The 27,880-nt window shown below is 39.4% G+C and overlaps 1 long non-coding RNA gene across 1 annotated transcript; it reads right to left on the bottom strand.

The window, feature by feature from the left end:
• Positions 1 to 24: 24 nt before the first annotated feature.
• LOC132346572 (uncharacterized) lies at positions 25 to 25,927 on the bottom strand. Its single transcript, XR_009496422.1, has 3 exons — positions 25,181 to 25,927; positions 2,088 to 2,179; positions 25 to 194 (listed from the first exon to the last, which is right to left on the bottom strand). It is a non-coding gene; the product is annotated as an uncharacterized lncRNA (long non-coding RNA).
• Between the last annotated feature and the right edge of the window lie 1,953 nt (positions 25,928 to 27,880).

Here is a 27,880-nt window from a genome sequence, read left to right as displayed (position 1 = left end):
AAACAAGTAAAGACAACACTTTACTACATCAATATCAGGAGAATTGTTCAGGAGGACTTCACAGGTAACTTTTAAGCTGGGTCTTTGAGAATGAGTGGATCAGGAAGAAGACTTGGAGAGGGGAGATGATACTGGGATCAAAACAGTGGCATTCCAAGCAGAGAAGGCAGCCATTTCCTAGAATTGCTGTTGACCTATGCGTGGCATATAATAACAGGAAGCAAAGATTTTTCAAGAATAAAAGAAAGAAAAACAGTTAACCAAAATGATAACAACTCAGCATAGGGAAAGTTTGCACAGGGAATGTATATTTCCAACACTAGGATATTAAACTTTATCCTCATATCTAAAACTATATTTCTATCACAGCTTACAAAGCAGAAAACATAAATCACTAGCAGATATAACTTTCTGAGGTGCTTAGAGTTTTTTTTTTTTTCCTTCCTTTACCACAGCTTCAAAATTTACACTTCCCTAATGTTCAAGAACAAGTTTCAGCAAAGACAGGGGTCAAGATGTTTGGTGTTTTTTTTTTTTTTTTAATCTAATCTTATTATTACTCCAGTGGAGCATTCAAGGAAAGAAAAAAGCAACTGGGCCAGATTGCCTCTGGCTAAAGACTATAACATAAATGGACATTATAGCCCAAGGAATCCTACTGCTGGAAACAAACAGGCAGGAAAGAACTGTAACCTCTTCGCATGCAAACCTCACGGGACTGACCCAGGAAAATGAAATTCTCCTTGCTGATGTATAATGCTTTATTATGATGACCCAGTCTCCAGGGCTCTTTAAAATTCTGAACTCAAGTTCCCTGAATTCTGATTCCCTTCTCATCAAAATTGCTATCCCAATTTTAACTGCACTTCCCTGAGGGCAGAAAACATCAACTCACCATATTTATAGCTGGGGCATAATTACTATATGCAATATTTATCTGGCTATTCATCTGTTTGCGTGTCTTTGGTCTAGCTGGTGAAACTGTCACTGACAAGGTTCTCAGCATCTTATGCAAAGATCTGTCATTCACTGGATATTTTATCCATCTGGCTTGTCCCTTGGGTTTCTTGAAAGGATGGCTCCCCTTTATCAGTCCTTACTGAGAGGTTTCTCTTGTTGCCTAGTGAGGTTTAGGGCCCCATTAGAGCTTTATTTCTATCTAATTATTCTGGATACTGATGTACACCAAGGTCCTGAGTTCTTGTTTCATTGTTCTGTTACCTCACTTACAGCTTCCCTGGTAGCTCAGCCGTAAAGAATCTGCCTGCCAATACAGGAGGCCCAGGTTCAATCCCTGCACTGGGACGATCCACTGAAGAAGGAAATAGCAACTCACTCCAGTATTTTTGCCTAGGAAGTTTCATGGACAGAGGAGCCTGGTGGGCTATATAGTCCATGGGGTTGCAAAGAGTTGGACACTGAACAACAGCAACCTTATTTACAGCCCCTTATCTCATACACTCAGTGTAACTTCAGGCTACTGGAATCAATAAATAGAATGGATATTTTAATGTCATTTAAAACACTTCATCCTATGGTATAAGTTTGGCACTGTAAACTGTAGGAATGCCATCTCCACACTTTCTGGAGATTCTAATCCGTGTATATAGAGAGAAGAGTCAGACCAGGAATTTCCTAGATTCCACTCCCTTCCCTGCTGAATTGGAACATCTAGTTGGTAAAAAGTCTAAGAGATCCAGTATGGTCATCAGCCTCTTACTATATCCCCAGTTTTCCACCTCTTGGTGATGAGAAGTAATATCTCAACTGAGCCTTAGAGCAAGTGTTTGGCTCAGGACAAAGGAGTTAGGGTGATTGCAAAAGCTACCCTCGTTAGTTCACTCATTACCATACTGTAAATGTAAACTAATTTCAACTTCTTTACTTTCCGAAGCATTGGACCAGGGGATATTTTGGCATCTAGACTGATACTTATCCAGCATTAACCCACAGCAAGAAGAGTGGCTGCATTCTCGGAGGCTGTTTAGCCTTGTCCAAAGCATGACTTTCCATCTACCACTGTATCAGCTTTAATTTGTAGTTCCCCCACAGAGAGAAGACCTATGGGATTGGGGAAATAAACTTACTTTGACATTCAAGCTTTCCTTCATCTGTCATAAATTTTCTAGGGAAGAAATTTCAGCCCTCATTTTTCAATTCACTGTGCTGTAGCAGAATGCTGGGAAATAGCAGATGAATAATCATTTATTTTTCATTAGTCAGTCTTACAATATTGACCATTATAACTTAATGATTTATTTTTTTCCTTCAACATAGTCTTAAATTTTCTCAATCTCTAAATCTCTCTATGTATTTCCATTCCTAATTTTTCTTTCACCCTTATTTCTTTTCCTCTTTTATTTCTTATGGGACTCAGATGTCCCATTTATATTCTCCCTCCTCATTTAGACCTGAGCAACAGGGAATGGTCTCTAAACATCATGGTTATTGAGGGGCAGAGGCTGGAAATGAAGCTGGAGGTGCAAATATCTGAAGGAGGAAACCCTCTTTTTGAGCCAGCCAGTCCTTTGGGGCTCAGTCCTTCTGCTCTTGTCTTAGATATTATGGAGCTGGTCCCCTGCAAGGCAAAAAATTGCCTCCTCCTCTAGGCATTTGTCTGTTGCAGTTCTCAGCAACAACCTCTTCCCTGTTTTGTCTACCTGCTTCGCCACCAGTGAAAAGGACAGAAATCCCAAGTTCCTTCTTCCTTATTGTTTGCAGTCATTTTTAGAAGCCTCATTTGCCCCAGGTTCCCTGAGAAGAGTAAATGCTAAGCGCTGCATGTGGGCCAGACCCCACCTAATGATCCATCTGTTCCTTTAAGAAAGTCCCATTCTCCTTCAACTGGCCATGACTTCCATGATAATATCCAAAGAGATGGAGATTGGAGAGCCTTCTCGTCCCTCCTACCACTCACATCCAGGAAAGAAAACAGAGTCTTGTGTTCTTTAAATTATTATCATAAACTTGATCTGCTCAGTAGTTAAGTAGAGAGGTAGAAGACGGGCAGTCCGAAACACTCGTGCTATTCATAGCCCATATCAGAGTTTATTACTATTGTCTCTTCTCAAATTCACATAAATAACAGGTCAACTGTCAATGGTGTCCATGGAAACAAATTGGCAAAATGGACAATGCTCTTGGGAAAAAAAAATTGAGAGAGAGAAACCACAAAGAACAAAACGGACCCTGTGAGAAAGTAAAAACACTTTCCTTTTTAAAATCACACATGTGTTTCTGTCATTACACTTATGATTTCAAAAGATAAAAATCAGAGCCAATTTTCCCTCCAGCATATACTTGACTCTTTCTTCCAGGAAGCTGGGCAAGGCTGGACAGGAGGGCAGAATCTGCAGGCAAATGCAGAGGATCCGGACTTTTTGTTCTGGGTTCTCCCTCTTTCCATCTTCTCTGCCCTTTGCCCCTCTTTTTGAGTTCTCTCTTACTCCCACTCTGGCATCCAGTGTTCACCTTCTCCCCAAAGAGAAGCTTTCTGATTACCTACTTTTAAGAAAAGCTTAAATGACTAGCCATCAGTCAAGGATGTGAGAAGGGATGCCCTTCACAAAGAAGGAGACTCAACTCTTTGAGCTCGAGGTTTCTTTCAGGCAACCTCTGACTCTGTTAGCAACTGTACTGAGGTGTTAAGGATTTAATGCACCATCTCTCCTGATATTCTTGTAATTTTAGAAATCTTTAGGGTCCAATATTTAAAAAAAAATCATCCCCACAGCACTATGCCATGAGTGTCTTATGTCCAAATGTATGCTAAGCCCAAAGGAGACACCAAGATTAGAACCCTGCTATAACACCAGTTGGGGAGAAAGGAGGGAAATCCATTCATGTATCCCTTCCAATACGTTTATTGAGCTTCTTCATGTCATGCAAGGTCAAGTTGGTGGTTGTTGGAAGAGTGGAAGGATGCATAAAACAAATATAAATAAGAGCTATTCTCATCATGGTTGAAAAACATATATAATTATAGTAATAATAGCTACAATGTATCAAGCATTTTTCACATGCCGGATGCTGCTCTAGTGTTTTGCAGTATAAACTCACTTCATACCCACAACAACCTGTGCTTCTTCTCGGATCCACTTTAAGCAAGCTGTAAATTTTCAGTGGTTTCTATGGGAACAAATTGACAAAATGGACAGCACACTCAAAATAATAAAGAAAGAGAGAGAATGCAAAAGGACAAAAAAAAATGTCAAAAATAAAAAGTTTCCTTTCTAGAATCACACATAATTCATAGTTGAAACAGTCAAGAAACCAGGAGCAACTTTCCCTCTAACATGTATGTTCACCTCTTCTCCAGGGAAGGTAAACGAGGCAGGTTGGGGGAAAGGACAGACCAGCAGGCAAGCCCACAAAGTCTGGAATTTTCATCTTGAGCATCCCTTGCATCTACATCCTCTGTACCTTCCTTTTTTTTTTTTTTTTTTTTGAGTTATAATAATTCACTTTCAAGTTCAGCAGGTAGGCTTCATTAGTCTCATTTTAGAAAGGAAGAAACTGGGACACCTAGGGATTAAGAAACAGGCTCCAGGTGACACAGCTGGTAAATGGCAGGGCTATGATTTGACGCAGGGAACCCGGCACTGAATCCATTCTTGTAACCACTATGGTAACTGCTTTCCTAAAAAAAATCACAAGCACCCATAGAGGCACTTATAAAGTGCCCCAGGGGCATGAAGGTGAGAGCAAGAACTGGACTTTTTGTTTTGGGAGCCCCCTCTTTCTAACGTCTCTGGAAAGGGTGTGGGAGATAAAGTAGCTGTTAAGCTGAGTCTTGGAGACATACAGAAGTTTACCGGGAAGCAAGAGCATTTCACAGAATATCAACAAGTGTGTACACCACAAAATAGCATGACACGTTAGGCAACGACGGGTATGGTGACATGAGGGCATCTTCAAACACACATGTTTGGAGGCAGGGATACTGTGACAAGTGATAATGCTGGGACATTCAGTAGTGATAAACTTATAAAAGAACTTTTACTATATTATCCCTCCCACAGGGAGGGATTAATAAGGATTTAATGAATCCTTAAGGGTCAATCATTTCTTTGAGAAACTTTTCACTATTTCCAAGGCTTATCTAGGAGCACTCTCTTCCTGGCATATTCCATGCATTTCTATATCAGAGTATAATGAAATGGCTGGTCTACTGAGCTCTCTCCCCACTTCCTACTCCTGTTCCATGTTGTCCCCAAAGGCAGAAAATAAATTTTTATGCTGTATACACATGGTTCCTTGAGCAATGCCTGTCACATAATGGATGCTCAATAATACCCATAACCTCTTTTCTACTCAAGGACCTCACATCTGGAAGTATTCATCTTTCTTTTGTATCATCATTTTCCTCTCACTGAATTCTCAACAATCTAGAAATGGGTTGTTTCTTCCTTATCAAAAACTCATTGTTGCCCCCCATGTCTCTGTTTAGCCATGACACAATTTATCTTGTTCAGCTTCAGAACAAAATGTCTTCAGTTCAGTTCAGTCACTCAGTCATGTCTGACTCTTTGCGACCCCATGAATCACAGCATGCCAAGCCTCCTTGTCCATCACCAACTCCCAGAGTTCACTCAGACTCACGTCCATCGAGTCAGTGATGCCATCCAGCCATCTCAACCTCTGTCGTCCCCTTCTCCTCCTGCCCCCAATCCCTCCCAGCATCAGGGTCTTTTCCAATGAGTCAGCTCTTCGCATGAGGTGGCCAAAGTACTGGAGTTTCAGTGTTAGCATCATTCCTTCCAAAGAAATCCCAGGGCTGATCTCCTTCAGAATGGACTGGTTGGATCTCCTTGCAGTCCAAGGGACTCTCAAGAGTCTTCTCCAACACCACAGTTCAAAAGCATCAATTCTTCGGTGCTCAGGCCTTCTTCACAGTCCAACTCTCACAACCATACATGACCACAGGAAAAACCATAGCCTTGACTAAACAAACCTTTGTTGGCAAGGTAATGTCTCTGCTTTTGAATATCCTATCCAGGTTGGTCATAACTTTCCTTCCAAGGAGTAAGCATCTTTTAATTTCATGGCTACAGTCACCATCTGCAGTGATTTTGGAGCCCCAAAAAAATAAAGTCTGACACTGTTTCCAGTGTTTCCCCATCTATTTGCCATGAAGTGATGGGACCGGATGCCATGATATTCGTTTTCTGAATGTTGAGCTTTAAGCCAACTTTTAAACTCTCCACTTTCATCAAGAGGCTTTTTAGTTCCTCTTCACTTTCTGCCATAAGGGTGGTGTCATCTACATATCTGAGGTTATTGATATTTCTCCCGGCAATCTTGATTCCAGCTTGTGCTTCTTCCAGTCCAGCGTTTCTCATGATGTACTCTGCAAAATGTCTTAGGAGCTGTTAACTCTTGCTTCCTGACTTCCCCACTCCCATTGTCTGACTCACTTCAAACAGGCTCACATCCCTTATCTACCTCTCCACCAAAACTGCTCTTATAGCAATGACTAATAATCTTATAGCAATAATAGCAATTAATGCTATAATAGCAATGCTCTAATCTTACAGCAATGACTTATAATGTCAAATTCTAAAGTCACTTCTCTGTCTTTATCTTGCTTGACTAATCCTTCTTTCTTGAAACACATTTCCTTTCTTTCCATGATACCACATTCTCCAGAGCACTCCGAGAGTCAGTCCTGGTCTCCACTGCATTGTCTCTGTACACTCCAAAATACAACTCATGGTTTTTTCCTTCTAGTTTGCCCCTTTCTTGTTCTCCCCCTCAGTCAGTGGCCTCATCAGTTATACTCAGTCCAAAAACTGAGATATTATACCTCCTTTCTAAAGAGAATAGAACTTAGTCTACACATAATTCTATTCTGGAGAGAACAGATTAAGTTCTCTAAGTTAGTGGATTATAACTAAGTCTAAGTCTACTAAGTTAGTGGAATCTAACAGTCTTAGGAAGTCTACCTCCAAACCATGTCAAGAATCCATTCACCTAGCTCTTTTTCTGTATACCACCATCTATTGCATAGATTATGGCAAGTTCCCCCTATCATCCCATTTCCATTCTTATTTCTTCAAATCTACTTTCCACACAGCAACCAGAGTAATTGGTTTTGTTTTTTTTTTTCTTATTTTTTAAACCTCTATTTTTGTCTTGATATAAAACACATACACAGAAAGAACATAAAACATAAATGTTCAACTCAATGAATTACAATAAATCAAATATCCATGGACCCACCCCAAGTTCAAAGACTAGACAGACACTTATCAGCACAGAAATCACTATCGTAAGTATATATTGGATTTTACTGGGTCATCTTTGTCTTTCCCATCTTCTTATATTTTCAATTCTTTGGTCCCTCTGTATTTTGTTAGAGATATTTTCTTCCAGCTTACATTTCAAGCCACTACTTTTCTCTTCATCTATGTCTAATATGCTGTTTAACAATTTCATTGAATTTGTAATTTTGTTTCTTGCATTTTCAACCTCAGAATTCATATCAATTCCTTTTAAAATCTGTTAGATGACTTTTTAGAGTGTCACATTTTCTGCCAATATTTTCTAACTTATCTTTTGTCTTTTTGAAGATGATAGGTTAAATTGTTTTAAATCCCAGTATCTGAAGTCCTTGTGGGCCTGTTTTATATCTTTGATGTTTCTACTATTTCTCATTTATGTTTTCTTATCTGCAGACACCTGGTTCTTTGATTCTGTACCAGACAGTTGTATTTTTAAAAAATATTTACGGAATTGATTGGATCCTAAGATGACGCTAGATTCCTTGGTAGGGAACTTTGTTTTGTTTCACCCAAGTGCCTGTGAGAACTATAATCAGGAAGGCATCCCCTTGATGTAATTATAAGGTCTGAGAATTCCTGAGTTACTGAGAGGATTCAAAGCGCTGCAATTAATGCATCAGTAGGTTTAAAAGTTACTCATTTCACCTAGGATGCAACTCTTTAGAAGCATCTCAAGGAAACTCCTAAAATTCAGATATGTTCTGCTGACCCTTCTAATCTGTCAAAAGAGTTATTCCACTTTCTAGATGTGAATTTGGTCAGCATATGGCTCTTGCGCAAAAGTGGACTCCAAATACTGGGATTTTCAAGATGCTGGTGTAATAATTTCTCCCAAACTTAGTTCCCCAAGGCCTTCCAGCAGATTAAAACGCAAAATTCAGTATATGTTTTATGCTCGGTGAGATTAGTTTGAACTACTTAGTCAACTAATCCAAAGACTGGAATCTAAATAATATTTTTGAAATTTATATAATTAGACAATTTGTAAGCCTCAAACAACAGATATCAAAAACAAAAATGAACTGATGAAGAGGCAGGCTTTTCAATGGAGAAGGCAAGGGCACCCCACTCCAGTACTCTTGCCTGGAAAATCCCATGGACAGAGGAGCCTGGTAGGCTGCAGTCCATGGGGTCGCTAAGAGTCAGGCATGACTGAGCCACTTCACTTTCACTTTTCACTTTCATGCATTGGAGAAGGAAATGGCAACCCACTCCAGTGTTCTTGCCTGGAGAATCCCAGGGGCGGGGGAGGCTGGTGGGCTGCCGGCTATGCGGTCGCACAGAGTCGGACACGACTGAAGCGACTTAGCAGCAGCAGCAGCAGCAGGCTTTTCAAAATAGGTTTCAGAGAGCCAGTGAGACAACTGTCCCACAAGGAAGACAAAAAGGTACTGAGAGAAATGCAATGGAGAGGTGGATTTTCTAAAGCTCAGAGAAAGGATTTATAATACTAGTCTTAGAGTTTGAGAAACTTTCTCTGCAGTAGAACACAGAAGAACATTGCTGACTCGGTTTGAAAGAGTCCAAAGATGAGAGGCCAGATAAAGACTCTTACAGTGGCAGAGTAAATGCTTTATCTGGAGAGTAACTATCCTCAGTGATGATCAAACATGCAAGAATGCAGGGGACTAGGTACGGAACCCATGGCAAACGTATGAACTTAGGATCATGTTTAAAGTGACACTGCACCCAAAGGGTTGCTTCTGGGGACCACGAATTTCCAACCAAGGGTGTATGTGAAGTGGACTGCCAGAAAACCAGAAATTGAGGGGCAAAAGGAATGGCAAGTCAAAGAAGAGGCAATTCCCAAATGAAAGAAGCTGCAGTCTGAGAAATTAGCCGGGGAGCCTCTGAAGAATCCACCAATTCCATAAGAAAGACACTTTATACATCTTTCAGGCATCAGGAAGGCAAAACTCCCCTCTAATGATGGGCTTCCCTGGTGGTCCAGATAGTAAAGAATCTGCCTGCAATGCAGGAGACATGGGTTCAATCCATGGATCAGAAAGATCCCCTGGAGAAGGGAATGGCTACCCACTCCAGTATTCTTGCCTGGAGAATTCCATGGTGGGCTACAGTCCATGGGGTCACAAAGAGTCAGACACAACAGCCCTCTAATTAAACTAGTTGAATAAAAGCTGTTCATTCCACTACTCTTCTTTCCATGCACTATAACCCTGAAAAGGAATAGCATCTAGCAGACAAAACAGGTGACCAAACAAAAAGACTGGATCTGATTGCATTCTGCTCCTTGAAGGCAGGAAGCCCTAGCTGCAGGTGAAGGGAGAAATCTTTCCAGTAAATGAAGATTAAAGTCTTGCTTATTTAATGTATCAGCTTGGATATCCTGCTTTCTGTATTGAGTTTATATTTGTGGTTTAAAGAAACCAGAGGGCTTTCTATTGCCTAGAAGTTACTGGAAAATTAATGGAGGTCACTTTCAGAGAAGGAGAAAGAAATTTTCAGTGAGTTAATTTTAAAGGGTCAATGAGATGTAAAAATAACTTGAGTTTTTGATAAGATCCCACTTTTCTGAGTAAGAAAAAAATGACATCATAGTTTCAGTAAAATGACTCCAGGAGGGAAAAATAATATGGATTATATGGAAAGGAGGTTAAAGTCAGAAATGCTAGCAAAGCCACTATTATGATATTCCTTTGTGAGACAGTGAGAGAACAGAGGCCTTCCAGACTTGGGGGGCCTGGAGGTAATAAGAGGTTTTTGTGTCACCCACCCCCAGAACAACTGTGAGGATGCAGAAAGAGAAAAAAATTAATCAAAATCTTCTAGATACATATCACCTGTAAAGTTTATTTTCAGCATTGTCTTCAACTGTTAGTCTTGATAGGAAAATCATGCTTGAGATATGAATGTGATAAAATACATAATAATAGATGAACTCACCACAAGTTAAATGAAATTGAGGTATAGAAAAGAGGGAATGAATGAATGACTCTAGGGTAAGATTAGGAGGGAAGAAGGGCTAAGCTCTGCATCTTGAAATCTAGACCAGATGCCACATTAGAGCTGAAATTCCCCATGTAATCATTTCTCTGTGTGTGTGTGTGTGCGTGCGTTTTGCTTTTATAATCAAAGTCACGTTTAAATATTAAAAAGCTGGTTTTATAGCCTCAGGCCCAGTCTGGAGAATCCACCTAGATTGGCACAAACCTGTTGGGGTGAATGATCCTACTTGTTATTCAGATTAGTATTTACCAGCAAACATTCTGTCAGAGCCATGTGCTAAAGGCTGCTGGCAAATCTTCCCATGATGACTGAGTTGAAATGAATACCAAGGCACATCAGCGGCTGGCTTTCATTAGACACTCTTTGACTGAGTTGAATATTGAAACAAGGCCATCTGATAGAGTCATCCTGGATTCCTGTAGAAAGGCACCGGAGGTGCTGGAAGCCAAATGAGGTGCAGGTGGGAAAGCATAATAAATTCTGCAATTTACCAGTGTTAATATGAAAAATCAGAATGCGAACCTCATTGAAAAGGATCTATAGGCTATTTATCTACTCAAAGTGACCTTGTAATCTATCAGTCATTTAAGTGATAGCAAAGAACATGAATGCCACCCTGTGGCTACCAGCAGAAATCATACTTAATATAACATAATTTTACATAATTAGAGGGTAATGGGAATGTGATTAAAAGAAATCATGCAGATGCCAGGAGAAAGAGGGATGGCCCAGATAAACAGTTATCACTGCTAATAGATGATGCAGGGAGGCATTACCCAAAATATTAAGGGAATAAACTCCCTCGTCTCTTCTCTAAATAATGTAAGCAAAAAGATAAACTCTGATTATACACACAAAAAGCATTTGACAAAGACAAAAATAGATTACTGGTAATAACAGAGATGAGAATAGAGAAGGAAAAGTATGTCTTTCGGTATCCTTGTCACTCAAGCATACTAAGATTATGAGGCCCTCCCATTGACACAAAGATGATTATTCCTCTCTGCCCACACACATCTCCTTATATACAACCGTGCATATCCTAATTCACAGACCCATTTTTTTCTTCTGCTTTTTCTGCATCTGGTGACTGCAGACTGTGGATTTTATTCACTTATTCACCAGATTTCCACAGAGCCAGGTACTATCCTAAACCCTGATCTACAACAGTAGAGGTCCCTGCCCTCACTAAGCTTACATTCTATGTGGGTCAACAACCACCAAATAAGCATATACATGTCAGGTGGTAAACAATTCAATAGAGAAAAATTAAACAATGCAAATGGAAGTGTGAATGTTGGAGGGTGGAGGAAGTTTGGGGAAAGCCCCTTCAACAAGATAACACTCAAAAGCCTGAAGGATGCAGTGAGGGAGCAGCCATGCATATATGAGGCAAGGCAACTTTCAGGCAACCGGGATTATAGTACAAAGGCTCTGAGGTCAAGTTTTCTTGGAGTGTTTGTGGAACAATGAAAAGGCCAGCATGGCACAAAGCAAGTAAGAGGATGAGTGGTTAGGGATGAAGAAGAAGATACTATGGCAGTGGGAGGGCAGGCAGACACACATGGCTTTGTGGACAATTTCAAGGACTTTGGCTTTTACTCAGAATTAGAGCTTTCTGACATGCTCTGATTTATGCTTTAAAAGGATCAATCAAGTGTAGATAAGGACTACAGGGGTAAAGCAAGGCGGTTATTTCAAAAATCCAACAGATGATGGTTGTGATTTGGTCCAAGGCAGCAGCAAAGAATAAGGCAATGGCAGTCAGATTTTGACAGATAGTAAAGGTAGAATCAGTATCATTTACCACTGGATTCAACATAGATATGCAAAAATGACAAAGTCAAAGGGTTCGGACTGAGTAATCAGAAGAATGGAATGATCAATCACTGATTCCACATGCTTCATAATCAAAAAACCAAAACATAAAACAGAAGCAATACTGTAACAAATTCAATACAGACTTTTTTTTTTTAAAGGTCACATCAAAAAAAATCTTAAAAAGTAAATAAATAACTGGCACAGTACAGTGTGGTTATCAAGCTTCCAACCACTCAAGACTTCATTACTTTTTGAACATGAGTCACAGAATTACCCTTACTAGAATCCCTCAGAGGCAGACAGAGGCCAGTTTCAAAGCAGCATTTCTCCCAATGTGTCTGTAATAACACTTCTCCCACACCTTATCCCTTCTATCATACCGTGAGCTTCTGTAAAAGACAGGGACAAAGAGGCAGATTTCTTAGTATCAAGATATAAAGGGAAGAAATCTCACCAGCTCCATCCTGGGTCACCATAGTAACAAAGGTTCTGAAATTATTTAATCTATTTTCAAATTCCATCTCCAAGGTGAGCAAAATCAATGTTAAGAGAAGAAATATTAGGCCACTGAAGACCAGTGGGATATTTAAGTTTTAATACCAGTGTTTCAAACCTTAAGAGAAAGAGTGTTAAGGTTTGAGTGGATCTCCATCTTATTTCACTTATAAATACTTCAGGTTTCAGAATGGAAGAACAGAGGGTCACTTGAAGATGAATGGGTAGTCAATTTGGAATAAATGAAGCAGACTTCCTGATAATATGGCTATGGGGATGCAGAGCTTTATTCCTGTGTATAGATGCTAAGACTACTTGGCTATTTTGCTGTCTTAGTGCCTTATTTGCATTTATCTCATCCCTCAGTCAGAAGTCATTTAAGTGTCTGGCTGGATTCTTCTTTCTGTCCTTTTATAAGCTCATCAGAGTGATATAACCTACAGGTCATAGACAAACATGCTTTCACTGTCAGACAAATCATAACTTCTCTTGTTCCTACCCTTTGTAACTGAATCATCTGGAGCTTGTTAACCTCTCAAATTTAGATTTCTCCATCTGCAAAGGAGGCTACTAACAGTACCTAGCATGCAAGAACTTTGTAATGATTAAATGAGATAAGTATGTTAATCTTTCAGTAGAGAACCTGCCAGGTAAAAAAAAAATGCTCAATAAATGGTTGATATCATTTTTATAATCATTAATGCTATACAGGCAGTGTCTATGAGTGAAAAATAGTGCAACAGTATTAAAAGCATAATCAACTGAGACAAAAAAAAAAACATTTACTGTAGTGTACACATTTTCTGTATCTAATAACCACCCAAATTCCTTACGTTATAAAATGTAGTAAATTCCCATTTAACAGAATGACTGACTGGAGTCAACCACTGCTGCCATTGAGGTTATAGCTGCCACTCTGGACCTAGCCCACAATATTAGGAGTCCACTATTTTTGGCATGATTCACTGACATATGTAGAAATATCTAACCTACTGGGCATTGTAATACTGACCTCTAACATGAATTTTGAGAATGAATTTATAGAAAGAAATGTAATTAATGAAAAAAAGCATATAATTAATAGACTTTAAACACAGAGATTAAAAAATTACAATGAAAGAGATCATAAAATTCCATTTTTATCATGAAAATACTGGTGAAGGAAAGCAACCCACTCCAGTATTCTTGCCTAGAGAATCCCATGGACAGAGGAGCCTGGTGGGCTGCTGTCCATAGGGTCGCACGGAGTCGGACACTACTGAAGCGACTTAGCATGCATGTGTGCATTGGAGAAGGAAATGGCAACCCACTGCAGTGTTCTTGCCTGGAGAATCCCAGGGACGGAGGAGCCTGGTGGGCTGCCGTCTATGGGGTCACACAGAGTCGGAAACGACTGAAGTGGCTTAACAACATGAGAATACAGATTCTACTTGGAGTAAGTGGTAAAGTAGGATTTGGAGGCAAAGACTCTGTAATTCCAAGAGTTGAGGCTTCCCTACTCTCTGGCCCTATCTTCTAACAGTCAGAAGCTCATTTCCAAAACAAGACAATTTCCTAGAGAAAAGGCTTTGGGATCCTCTCAGCGCCCCTTCTACTGGTGCTACTCTGGCCCAACATGCATGTTCAGGCTCTCAGCTGTGTCTGACTCTTTGGGACCCCATGGACTGTAGCCTGCCAGGCGCCTCTGTCCACGGAATTTTCCAAGCAAGAATACTGGAGTGGGTTGCCATTTCCTCCTCCAGGGGACCTTCCCAACCCGGGGATCAAACCCATGTCTCCTGCATCTCCTTTATTGGCAAATGGATTCTTTAACCACTGAGCCACCTAGGAACCCAGACCCAGGCCACAACCTAATCCTTGCTACCCCCATCTCTTCCTCTTAATTTATAAGAATGGTCTGTACAACTTTGTTTGCCAGAGCACTGAAATGGTACAAACATGTCTACCCGCAAAATGGTGATACAGTTTTTCCTCACAACTATATCGTCTATAAACTTCTGAGCTGTATCATCTGATGAATCATCACACTAGACTGCAGAAGAGGAAAACTTTGTTACTTCACAATATGTGTTAGTAAGAACCCATGATGATATAATTTCTTCTGGGAAAGCAGGATGCATATGGTTGGGCTACATAGTAGAAAGTAAACATGTATGGAGAAAAACAATCATTTGAGGTACTAGGATAAACTATATGAAATTGTTGGTATTTGACCATTTTTCCCTACATACACAGTCATCTTATATAGTTCAACCTAACAGAAATATTACATTATTTTACTAGGTGCATATTGCCTTTGGAGGAAAAAAGTTATTGAAACAGTGAACTAATATTTGTTATCACAAAAAGATAGGGTAGACAATCAATGTGACTCTAAGGAACTCAAAATTTTCCCAAATACTTTTTCAATACTCAAAATGAAAAAACTGGAGAAAACATCAGATGTTCATTTCACAGGTGGGAAGGTTCAGTTCAGTTCAGTCTCTCAGTTGTGTCCAACTCTTCTCAACCCCATGAATCACAGCACGCCAGGCCTCCCTGTCCATCACCAACTCCCGGAGTTCACTCAGACTCATGTCCATCGAGTCAGTGATGCCATCCAGCCATCTCATCCTCTGTCGTCCCCTTCTCCTCCTGCCCCCAATCCATCCCAGCATCAGAGTTTTTCCAATGAGTCAACTCTTCCCATGAGGTGGCCAAAGTACTGGAGTTTCAGCTTTAGCATCATTCCCTCCAAAGAAATCCCAGGGCTGATCTCCTTCAGAATGGACTGGTTGGATCTCCTTGCAGTCCAAGGGACTCTCAAGAGTCTTCTCCAACACCACAGTTCAAAAGCATGAATTCTTCGGCGCTCAGCCTTCTTCACAGTCCAACTCTCACATCCATACATGACCACAGGAAAAACCATAGCCTTGACTAGACGAACCTTTGTTGGCAAAGTGATGTCTCTGAGCTTTTGAATATGCTATCTAGGTTGGACATAACTTTCCCTCCAAGGAGTAAGCATCTTTTAATTTCATGGCTGCAGTCACCATCTGTAGTGATTTTGGAGCCCCAAAAAATAAAGTCTGACACTGTTTCCACTGTTTCCCCATCTATTTGCCATGAAGTGATGGGACCAGATGCCATGATCTTCGTTTTCTGAATGTTGAGCTTTAAGCCAACTTTTTCACTCTCCTCTTTCACTTTCATCAAGAGGCTTTTTAGTTCCTCTTCACTTTCTGCCATAAGGGTGGTGTCATCTGCATATCTGAGGTTATTGTTATTTCTCCTGGCAATCTTGATTCCAGCTTGTGCTTCTTCCAGCCCAGCCTTTCTCATAATGTACTCTGCATATAAGTTAAATGAGCAGGGTGACAATATACAGCCTCGACATACTCCTTTTCCTATTTGGAACCAGTCTGTTGTTCCAGGTCCAGTTCTAACTGTTGCTTCATGACCTGCATACAGATTTCTCAAGAGGCAGGTCAGGTGATCTGGTATTCCCATCTCTTGAGGAATTTTCCACAGTTTATTGTGATCCACACAGTCAAAGGCTTTGGCGTAGTCAATAAAGCAGAAATAGATGTTTTTCTGGAACTCTCTTGATTTTTCCATGATCCAGAGGATGTTGGCAATTTGATCTCTGGTTCCTCTGCCTTTTCTAAAACCAGCTTGAACATCAGGAAGTTCATGGTTCATGTATTGCTGAAGCCTGGCTTGGAAGGTTAAAGGAGCACTAAAACTAAGTTGACCAACCATAATGTAAATTGATGGCCAATACATTCCTCATCATTTAGTATCCAATCCTTGGCACAAAAAATTTGATGTTTTAGAGAATGAGCAAATAGGAGGAAAACTGTTGTAGAGAAACAGAAGTGGTGAAAGAAAAGGGAAGGTACCTATGGTTGGTTCATGTTGGTGTATGGTAGAAACCAACACAATATTATAAAGCAATTATACTCCAATTAAAAATAAATAAATTTTTAAAAAACAGAGCTAAAAGAAGAAAAGAACTGACAAAAATAACAAAAACTTTAAAAATGGGGCAAGATACCTAAGAGCTTAGAGGACAATAGAGGGGGTGTTAGTGCACTAAATGCAAATAAAGTCTGTCATGGCAATCACTGACTAAAAGACAGTTCTCACTGTGTTTAGAGGGCATTCATCTCAGTTCTTCTCTGACCAGATCCAAAATATGTGTTCCTAAGACACATACTTCTCTATAGCTGTCACTTTTTCTCCCTTCAAAAGCTATTCTTGCTGAGTTAGACCTCAGTTCTGTTACGTAAGTTTAAAAAAAAAAAAAATCCAAAGACTGCTTTGAGGCAGGAAGAAAAGAAAATCAATGAGTTGTCATGAAACACAGGACCCATAGACTCAGTTCAAAGGGACAATCTAAGGAGTTCTAGTCTTTCTTACTCATGGGGATGGCCAAGATGCTCAGGGACCACATGTGGATGCCATCACATTATTTAAACTCATTCATAAGTGAGGTTTAAGGCCAAATATTTCTATGAGATATTTCAGTTTTTAAAACACATTCCCAATTATTATCATATCAACCTATGGGATAGGTAGGAAAAGCAATGCCATCCCTCTGAATAGAAAAGCGGAAATTTGTTGCTAATAAGGAAATTGAGGCTCTTGTATTTGCTCAAGACCTCACAAGTATTGCAAGAACCATGACTAGAATCTAGGCCTTTTGATTGTTCAGTTTCAGAAACAACATGCTTTGGATGCAGAGAGATTCGAGTGTCAGCTCATACAAAACAATTTCCTCTGTAGTCTTCTGAGTCTCAGTTTTACTGGCTGTAAAATGTGAATAAGAGAGTCTATTCTGTGGGGCCAGTCTGTGCTTGCCCCACAGTCTGTGCTTAAGGAATGTTGATTCTCTTTCCTTTGCTTGCAAAGACAGAATGCTCTAGTGGGGAAAGTGAAGTAAAATGACTGGATATTCAAAATGGTTAACTGTGAAAAGCAGTAAAAGAAAAGAGTTTCCAGGTGGAAGCAAAAATAACCTTTGAAGTTTTGGTGCCTCCTAGACAGCGTTATGGACTTCCCTGGTGGCTCAGACAGTAAAGTGTCTGCCTACAATGCGGGAGACCCGTGTTCAAACCCTGAGTCAGGAAGATCTCCTGGAGAAGGAAATAGGCTGTAGGCTCCTCTGTCCACGGGGTCGCAAAGAGTCAGACATGACTGAGGGACTTCACTCTCACTTTCTTTCAGACAGCGTTACACAAATAGCTTCAATCTGAAGCTGACATCCTTAAGCTTGTTCATTTTTCCTATTAAACATGAATAACATGCTTTAACTAGGGATTAAATATACTTTAAAACCTAACTAAAGATGAAGATCACAACATACCTCCCCTTATCCAAAGGAAACAAAACACAAAAGAAGTTGCCCTAGAGTTTAATATGAAAATGAACCGGTTATCTTGATTCTTATACCTTTCTAAAACATTTCAATTCAAACCTAAATTGAATACTGGATTAGCCTGAATAAAGGATGATAATTTCTTTAAAAATGCAATGTGTTCCTCTCTGAATTATCCTTATTTATAGAGGGAACCAAAGAAACAAAATCCCTAAACCAGCAGATTGCCTGAAAGTATTTTCTTGTCATAAAAATGAGGGGTATGTCATATGATATGAGGCAATACAAACTATTTACGAGCATACACATCTTTGGGGAAGGCTAACACAGTAAACTCAGTTTCATACAGATTAGTTCATCAGTGCAGCTAGTTATCACCTCCATCCTAAGCAAATGAAAGAATGGGACATGGGGATAGTAAGTTTTGATGTGGCAAGACTGAACTCAATGGAAACACTCACTTCTCAGTGCTTCTGGATGGCAGAAAAGTCTTAGGTAGAAGAAGAGAGAGTATCAGTACCAAGAATTCCCCATTATCTTTTGCCTATTTATGACACACTATTGAAATTTATAGGCTATTTACTGCTATTTTTCAAAAGTACTTATATAACATTTATTTATTCTTTTCTAATTCAGTAAACACTTTGAGCACTATTTGCCATGCACAGGGCAAGATCTTACAGGAGGAAAGGGCTGACGATGAATTCATGACTACTGTTCTCAATTTAGAATGGAGTAATATATAAATTTGCTTTAAAATAAGTTTACATCCCCTGAACCACATACTGTGGAAGTGGCATTAAGGAGTCACCAGCTGAACATTAAAAATTAAATGTAAGCATGTCAAACTATAAGGCATTAGCTAAAACTGGTTATGGTACATGTTGTAATGGGATATGATGAAATTGTTTAAAAATAGAGTTCTTGAGTTCTATTTAAGAACATAAGATATTTCTCACAGCATATTAAATGAAAAATTGGGTTTAAAATACTGCATCAGTTATACCCCAGCACCTGATGGCTTAAAATAACAACACAGCATATCTTATCATCCTTCGGTTGGCTAAGGCAACTTTGTTGGATTCTTCAGGGACCGCTGATACAGGAGGGCTAGACAATGCAGCTACAGGCTCACCAGGGGCCCCGCTTATCTAGGACATCTAGGATGACTGTTTTTCTCCCTTATATCTCTGGCTGGGGTTGCACTTAAAATTGAGTAGACAAGCAGGACAAAAACATAATAATGAATTCAGACAATTTTTGTTTCTACTTTAATTTGGCTTTCTGATTCATCCATTAGGGCGGGACCTCTGAAACTGAATTCATTAGTAAAACACAATAACAAAAATAAGAACCAACACTTTTTGAAAAGTTATTCTGTGTAGGGCATGGTGCTAACCACTTTATCTACATGAACATGTTTCATATTTGCAACCACCCTCATGACAAAGATAAAATTAGCTCCCATTTATAGATGAAGCCAAAAGATGTTTAGTCACTTGCCCAAGGCTCACAACTGGTAATGGCAGAACAGATATTCCAAGTGTAGCTGCCTCCAGAATCCAAGATCCTAACTCTACTCTACTGCCAATAGCTTGACTTCCCAGAGTTTGCTAACTCCCTAAAATCATGTATAAAAAAATTGCATGTATATAACTTTTTCTGTTGACAAATATGAAATATTCAAAGGGTCAAACAGTCTCCAGGTTTCTGTTGAACTTTCCTATAGGATGCCCAACAATCTCTTACAAAACCAGGTACTTGCTACATCTACCCCAATGGGTCACCAAACCTGCCCAGACACATCAGAACCTCAGTAATGGATGCATTGCCACTGTGACTAGTCACAAGTAGCAGAGTTCAAGACCATGTATTTAGCTGGGTGGAACTGATCCAAACAATAAGATCATACACTTCTCACTTTCCTACTTCCTGGACTGAAGATCTTTCTGAATTCTTTCTGGGTGACTAAAGACCTTAAGAAATGAGGGAGTTAAACAGATGGAAATAAAAGAATCCAATCCATGGGGATGGTGAGAAGACTGGAAGCCTAGTTGGTAGGAACCTTCATTCTGGGGGTTCACAGGATGGGCATCCTTCCCTCCCCATCTGTGTCTGCTCAGACAGCCCATAGAGTTACTGAGCAGGCTGCAGCTGTGCAGATTTCTATCTCTGATAAAACTTTGCCTGAGAGGTATTTGCTGATGATTGTCAACAATCAAATGAATTATAGATGATGTTGGTAAACAAAATGCTGCCTTGATGAATGATGAGTTGACTCTACTCTGACATGACTGCTAAGTCATTCAAAGCGCTGATTAAACCCATTACTGTAAAATAATCACCATCCATTACCTTTAATGTCGTGAACTGACAACCTAGTTAAGGCAGCTGATGGTGTCAGCAAAATGATTTGTGTTACTGCATGTCCATTGACAATAAATCACTTCTATAAATCAATGAACAGTAGCAATAAAACAATATATTTTCATATTTCTTGACATTCAATTACAGAGTGTGTATATGGACTTAGTCTTAAACACAAACACCGATATGGAAGGATTCAGCATTCACCAGCAATGAACACAGGATTAATCCTATTTTAGCCTAGACTGGAGGTGGCTTGTATAATTATGTGTGTGTGTTAGCGTGTGTGTACATGTACCTTCTTCAGCTACTAATCTACTTGATGCTGCCAAAATAACACATTACACAAGAGCAATGATGATTCTGAAGATGCTCCTTGTCCTGACCTTAGATAAGGAAAGGCCAGAACATATAGAGTAAAGAGCAGTGGCCCAGGAACTGGGATGTCTGATAACTCCATTTTTAAACCTGTTTGACCTTGCACAAGTCACTTAACCTCTCTGGGATTTAGTTTCTTTTTGTCCAAAGTGGGACTAACACCTGCCTATTTGAGAGAGTGATTAACAATCAAATGATGAGATACTTTACATGAGAATCCTTTTCAAAATGTAACACCTTCAAAATTTAGCTATTTCCCTTTCTCTGGATGCACTATTAGCTTTAAAACTCTCTCATCTTATATGTCGATGGCTATTTCCAGGTCTAGAGGTCTTGTACACAATTAAATCTTAGCTAACTCAATTTTTAACACAGTAATATTTTATGTACTGAATCTTTCCTGACTCACTGACATATTATCTAGTACTAATTTTGTACCAAGCAATGTCCTACGTCTTGAGAGGACAAAAGTGAAAAGAAGTTTAACATGCAATGATGAAAATAGAAGAGAAACAGGAAACTAATAGAATCTGCATAAAAAATCATTATATAAAAGTTAGTTCCCCAAACACCCAAATCCTATTTTCTTTTAGCCATTATGGTCGTTGTTGTTCAGTAGCCTAGTTGTGTCTGACTCTTTGCAACCCCATGGACTACAGCATGGCAGGCTTCCCTGTCTCTCAGAGTTTGCTCAAGCTCATGTCCATTGAGTCATCTCATCCTCTGTGGTCCCTTTGTCCTCCTGCTTTCAATCTTTTCCAGCATCAGCATCTTTTCCAATGAGTCAGTTATTCGCATCAGGTGGTCAAAGTACTAGAGCTTCAGCTCCAACATCAGTCCTTCCAATGAATATTCAGGGTTGATTTACATTAGGACTAACAAATTTGATCTCCTTGCTGTCCAAGGGACTCTGAAGAGTCTTCTCCAACATCACAGTTCAAAAGCATCAGTTCTTCAGTGCTCAGCCTTCTTTACGGTTCAACTCTCACATCCATATATGACCACTGGAAAAACCATAGTTTTGACTATATGGACCTTTGTTGGCAAAATGATGTCTCTGCTTTTTAATATGCCATCTAGGTTGGTCATAGCTTTTCTTCCAAGGAGCGAGTGTCTTTTAATTTCATGGCTGCAGTCACCATCTGCAGTGATTTTGGAGCCCAAGAAAATAAAGCCTGTCACTGTCTCCATGGTTTCCCCATCTATTTGCCATGAAGTAATGGACCGGATGCCATGATCTTAGCTTTTTCAATGCTGAGTTTTAAGCCAGCTTTTTAACTCTCTTCTTTCACCTTCATCAAGAGGCTCTTTAGTTCCTCTTCACTTTCTGCCATTAGGGTGGTATCATCTGCATATCTGAGGTTACAATCTTGATTCCAGCTTGTGGTTCATCCGGCCCAGCATTTCACATGATGTACTCTACATATGGGTTTCCCTAGTGGCTCAGATGATAAAGAATCTGCCTGCAATTTAGGATAGATAGATTCAATCCCTTAGTTGGGAAGATCCCCTGGAGAAGGGAATGGCAACCCACTCCAGTATTCTTGCCTGGAGAATTCCATGGACAGAGAAGCCTAGCAGGCTACAGTCCATAGGGTCGCAAAGAGTTGGACTGAGTGACTAACAGTCACACACACACACACACACACACACACACACACACACATACTTTACATATAAGTTAAATAAGCAGGGTGACAATATACAGCCTTGATGTACTCCTTTCCCAATTTGGAACCAGTTTGTTCCATGTCCAGTTCTGTTATTTCTTGATCTGTATACAGGTTCCTCAGGAGGCAGATAAGGTGGTTTGGTATTCCTATGTCTTTAAGCATTTTCCACAGTTTGTTGTGATCCACACAATCAAAGAAAGGCTTTAGCATAGTCAATGAAGCAGAAGTAGATGTTTTTCTGGAATTCTCTTGCTTTTTCTATGATCCAACGAATACTGGCAATTTGATCTCTGGTTCCTCTGCCTTTTTTAAATCCAGCTTGAACATCTGGAAGTTCATGGTTCACATACTGTTGAAGCCTGGCTTGGAGAATTTTGAGCATTACCTTGCTATCATGTGAAATGAGTGCAATTGTGCAATAGTTTGAACATTCTTTGGCATTACTTTTCTTTGGGATTGGAATGAAAACTGACATTTTCCAGTCCTGTGGCCACTGCTGAGTTTTCCAAATTTACTGGTATATTTGGTGTAGCACTTTAACAGCAACACCTTTTAGGATTTGAAATAGTTCAGCTGGAATTTCACCATCTCCACTAGCTTTGTTCATAGTGATGCTTCCTAAGGCCCACTTGACTTCACACTCCAGGATGTCTGGCTCTAGGTCAGTGATCACATCATCATGGTTATCCAGGTCATGAAGATCTTTTTGTGTAGTTCTTCTACGTATTCTTGCCACCTATTCTCAATATCTCCTGCTTCTGTTAGGTCCATACCATTTCTGTCCTTTGCGTGCCCATTTTTGCATGAAATGCCCCGTTGGTATCTCTAATTTTCTTGAAGAGATTGCTAGCCATTATGGTAGAAAATTTGAAAACTGTACTGTATACTTAATGAGTCTTCAACTCAGGTTCACAAATTTTTTTTTTTTTTTTCAGAAAACTATTAGGTATAAGAAGCTGCGAAGGTTAGACATATACATATGACTCAGACCCTCAGGAGGCCCTGCTATTCTAACCGAGAGAAAAAAGAAGTATACCAATAACTATGAAATGAGACAGAAATTGTGAAGAGTAATCAGAAAGGTAACCAACAAGCTTCTTTATGATTAGAAGAAAGATAAATTACATCTGATTGGGCAAATAAAGAGAAGCACTAAGGCAGGGTTGGCATTTGTGATGAATCTGGAAGGATGAGTAAAATTTAAATAAGCAGATTAATGTGATGAGGTGATGAAGGAATTGATTAAAGAAAGTTCACAATGTAGGCATAAACCAAGACAAAGGTAAGGATACAGAGAGCACAAAGTTGGGCAGGGACTGGTGAGTTTACCCACTGTGGTTGATGGATTTCTTGAGATGAACTAGGTTATGCTGTAGTAACAAATTAGGAGCTCAATGTAACAACACACCAACACATCAAAGGTTTACTTCTTGCTCACCCTACACATCTGTCAGAGATCAGTGGGGACACTCAGATGCCACCATTTTGTACTTGCATGATCTGAAATATGCAGCTTCCCCTGTTGCTTCCAGAGAATAAAGTATGGAGAACTCCCACCTGTTCTTCTACATTCTAGAATGGAAGCAACACGTGTCTTCTCTACTCCTAGCCAATAAACCAGAAATGGTCATTGGTCTTGGGGAACTGCAAAGAGCTCAAACGTGTAAATGGAAAGTAGGTTGTCTGGTGAGCATTAGTATCCCTGTAATGGCTGGATTAAAAAATATGTACAACTGGGAGTAAGGTCTGAGATGGGAAATGTCCATCACTTTTAGCCATGAATGTCAGGGCGAGGAATTTGCTCTTCTCTTAAAAGGAACTGGGGAGATCATTGAAAGTGTATGATCAGCAGAGTGACCTAATGGGGTTTGGTTAAATCCAGCTATTATCTGTAAGTTAGCCTCCTGGCTAGGGAAAGAATTAAACACTAAATTGGTACCATGGCCATGATAATGGAAAGAAGGGGGAATGAATAAGAAAATTATGATATACAAATTGATTTGATTTGACAATTAACTGAAGGTGGGACCAGAAGGAGTAGGAAGTAAAGGAGGGAGAGAGTCAGTGGCTTGGACAATGTGGGGCCACCATACAGGTAGGCCAGCGGAGAAGTCACATTGGAGACCCCATATCTGGGAGATAAAGGTTATAATGATGAGAATCAAAGTGTTCAATTGAAGTACAGCAACTACAGTAGAAGCCAGAGAAGTGAGTCGGTCTAGTGGGCCCTGAAATGCATTCAAAAATTGTCTAAAGATTTCTAATCGGCTATTCTTCTGTCTCATCACCACCAATATTAGAGCCACACACATCAGCACTAAGACACCATGTATCTCATATATCAACAAATATTAAAGTTAAAAAAATCAATACATTTCACCACTCATAATTCATTACTATTAATAATTATAAACATAACTCTAAAAGTTTTATTTATAGCATAATGGAATCAGAGTGCTCATGTTCTGCCTCTTGTATTAACACTAACTGGGTGCCAGACCTCAGGGAAATGATTTCATTACTCTGTATTTTAATGTTGTCATGGGATATGAGCTATTTAATAAAAAGTTATCTTCTCTGGAAGGTCACTTTCCTGGTCACTCTACATAAATTTCAATTGCCACCCTCCTGCCAACATTGCATATGCTTTATTTTTTTCTCTTTAACCATTGATACACTAAGTGTTTTCCTTCTTTATTTTTGCTTATAGTCTGTCTCCCCAACTAGAATGTAAGCTCCATGACAACAACGTATTTGTCTATTTTGGTCATAAATACTCAGTAATAGCAGGCTGTCTCTAAATGTTAATAATAAAAAGTAGAAGAACTTATAATTACCATAGAAGAGCTTATAATTGGACTTGGCAATAAATGGAATACAGGAGCTGTTGTTCTAGACTTTTAGAACTCAAATAAAGCCTATTCCCCTGACCCTCATTATATTGTTACATCATCTTTTGTAATATATGCATCACACTCCACTGCAGATGCCCCTTAAAGTTGTAATGCCATTTCCTCCAACTTTGAAATTTGGACTATCTTCTTACTGTGGACCACACTTTAATAAATATCATTACAAGTATAATTTTGCATCTTTCTTACATCACTTACTATATTCCTAAAAGAATTCTTGGGTAAAAGGGTATGAACAGTTTAACAACTTTTGCAATTGAATTGGGTTTTGCCAAATTGCCTTCCAGAAAGGCATTATCAATTCATATCCCCCTTAAACAGAGATAACCTCACACTGATGAGTAAGATGATGGTCTCTGAGACAGACTTCAGGGTCCAGTCTTAGCTTAATGATCTCTGGTTGAAAATACTTGGCAACTCGCTAAATCCCTCTAGGTCTTAATTTCCATATGTGAAAAATAACTAAAATAATGCTATTATTTTTTAGAGTTGTTCTGAAGATTAAATGTGAAAATTTAAAAATATAAAATGGAATCTTATAGACTAAATAAAATTTAACCACTGTTATTTCAGTGTACAGGACTCTCTTTCCTCCAGACCCTTACCAACACTGGGTATTTTTCTTTGCCAAGCTTAGTGTTTTTCTTACTGCTAATTACATTATATTTATTTCACTACTAGTTATGATGAACATTCTTTCTTATGGTTATCATTTCTTTTTTTTCCATTGGGATTTTCATTGCTTACTGACCTATAAGATTTCCTTAAGTATTGAGGAAATTAATCTTCCATTTGTCAAATGTATTATAAATACTTTTCCAGGCTGTGATTTGCCTTTTAATTTGGGTCTGTGGTTTTATTTGCTTTACCAAGTTTAAAAATTTTATGTTATCTAGTCTATCAATATTTTCCCTTATGAGCTGTGTTTTGGGGACTTTGCATAGGCAATTCTTCTTTATCAAGTATATTATTCACTTATTTTTTCTAGTTCTCTCAGGCTTCTATTATTTATGTTTAAAATTTCAATCCATCTGGCATTTATTTTGGTTTAAGACATGCAGTAAGCATCTCAATTTTTTCACATGCTAATTCAATTGATTGGGTTTCCCGCTCATAACTTCTAGTCTTTGATTTTTTAACTGATGAGCTATTAATAAAACAGAAGCAAAGGGACCAAGAAGAAAAAGTAAACCAGATTAATTAAACTCAGATCATTATTTTATGCAATAATTTAATTAATAGACTCTGACTTGAATTCACTAAACTTATTAATGAAGTTGATACAATTTAATAAAGTGAATAAAGTTTAATAAAATGAATGGGCTTTGTAACAACTATTCTGATTGTGTTCCCTTTTTTGCTTCTGCCAAACCTGGTCCTAGGTTGAGGCTGCTATAAGGGGATAGGTAGTCATTTTCTTTTCCAGGAGATCTTCCCAACCCAGGGATCAAACCTGTCTCTCCTGCATCTCCTGCAGTGGCAGGGGGATTCTTTACCACTGAGCCACCAGGGCATTACCTTTGCAAAAATGGGCATTGATACCCCAAGCAGGAATGTTGGTCTCTCTGGAGAAAGCTGCAGACAGAATTACTAAATCTACATGAGACTACCTTGTAGATATAGTCAAATCAATTACTTCGAAAATTCAATTTTATCTCCCTAAGTCTTTCTTGTTATCTCAAGTAGTATAGGATGAATAGTCTCCTATAACTATTGGAAGTCAAAATTTGATATTTCAAAATATAATTGATCTTAGTCCTATGGCAGTTCTATTCCCAGTTTTTTAAGGAAGCTGGGCATATAACCCAAAGAAACCAGAATTGAAAGAGACAATATGTACCCCAAGGTTCATTGCAGCACTCTTTACAATAGCTAGGACATGGAAGCAACCTAGATTTCCATTGGCAGATGAATGGATCAGGAAGTTGTGGTATATATGCACAATAGAATATTAAATCAGCTATAAAAAGGAACACATTTGAGTCAGTTCTAATGTGGTGAATGAACCTGGAGCCTATTATACAGTGAAGTCAGAAAGAGAAAGACAAATACTGCATATTAATGCATATATATGGAATCTATAAAGATGGTACCAATGACCCTACATGCAGGGCAGCAAAGGAGACTCAGTGGGAGAAGGTGAGGGTGGGATGATTTGAGAGAACAGCATTAAAACGTATAATTACCTTATTTAAAATAGATGACCAGTGTGAGTTCGATGCATGAAGCAGGGCACCCAAAGCTGGTACTCTGGGGCAACCCAGAGGGACAGGATGGGGAGGGAGGTGGAAAGGAGGTTCATGATGGTGGGGGCAGGAGAGGGGGAAACATGTATACCTGTGGCCGATTCAGGTTGATGTTAGGTAGAAAGTTAGACATGAGTAATGAGGGGAGGCCTAGCTGAAAGGGATGCAGTTCAGTTCAGTCACTCAGTCGTGTTCGACTCTTTGCGACCCCATGAATTGCAGCACCTCCCTGTTCATCACCAACTCTCAGAGTTCACTCAGACTAACGTCCATCGAGTCGGTGATGCCATCCAGCCATCTCATCCTCTGTCGTCCCCTTCTCCTCCTGCCCCCAATCCCTCCCAGCATCAGAGTCTTTTCCAATAAGTCAACTCTTCGC

The sequence above is a fragment of the Bos taurus genome, chromosome 11 (assembly GCF_002263795.3).
Source record: "Bos taurus isolate L1 Dominette 01449 registration number 42190680 breed Hereford chromosome 11, ARS-UCD2.0, whole genome shotgun sequence".
Classification (NCBI taxonomy): domain Eukaryota; kingdom Metazoa; phylum Chordata; class Mammalia; order Artiodactyla; family Bovidae; genus Bos; species Bos taurus.
The sequence above is the reverse complement of the archived record's forward strand: the minus strand, read 5'-3'. Positions and strand labels throughout refer to the sequence as shown.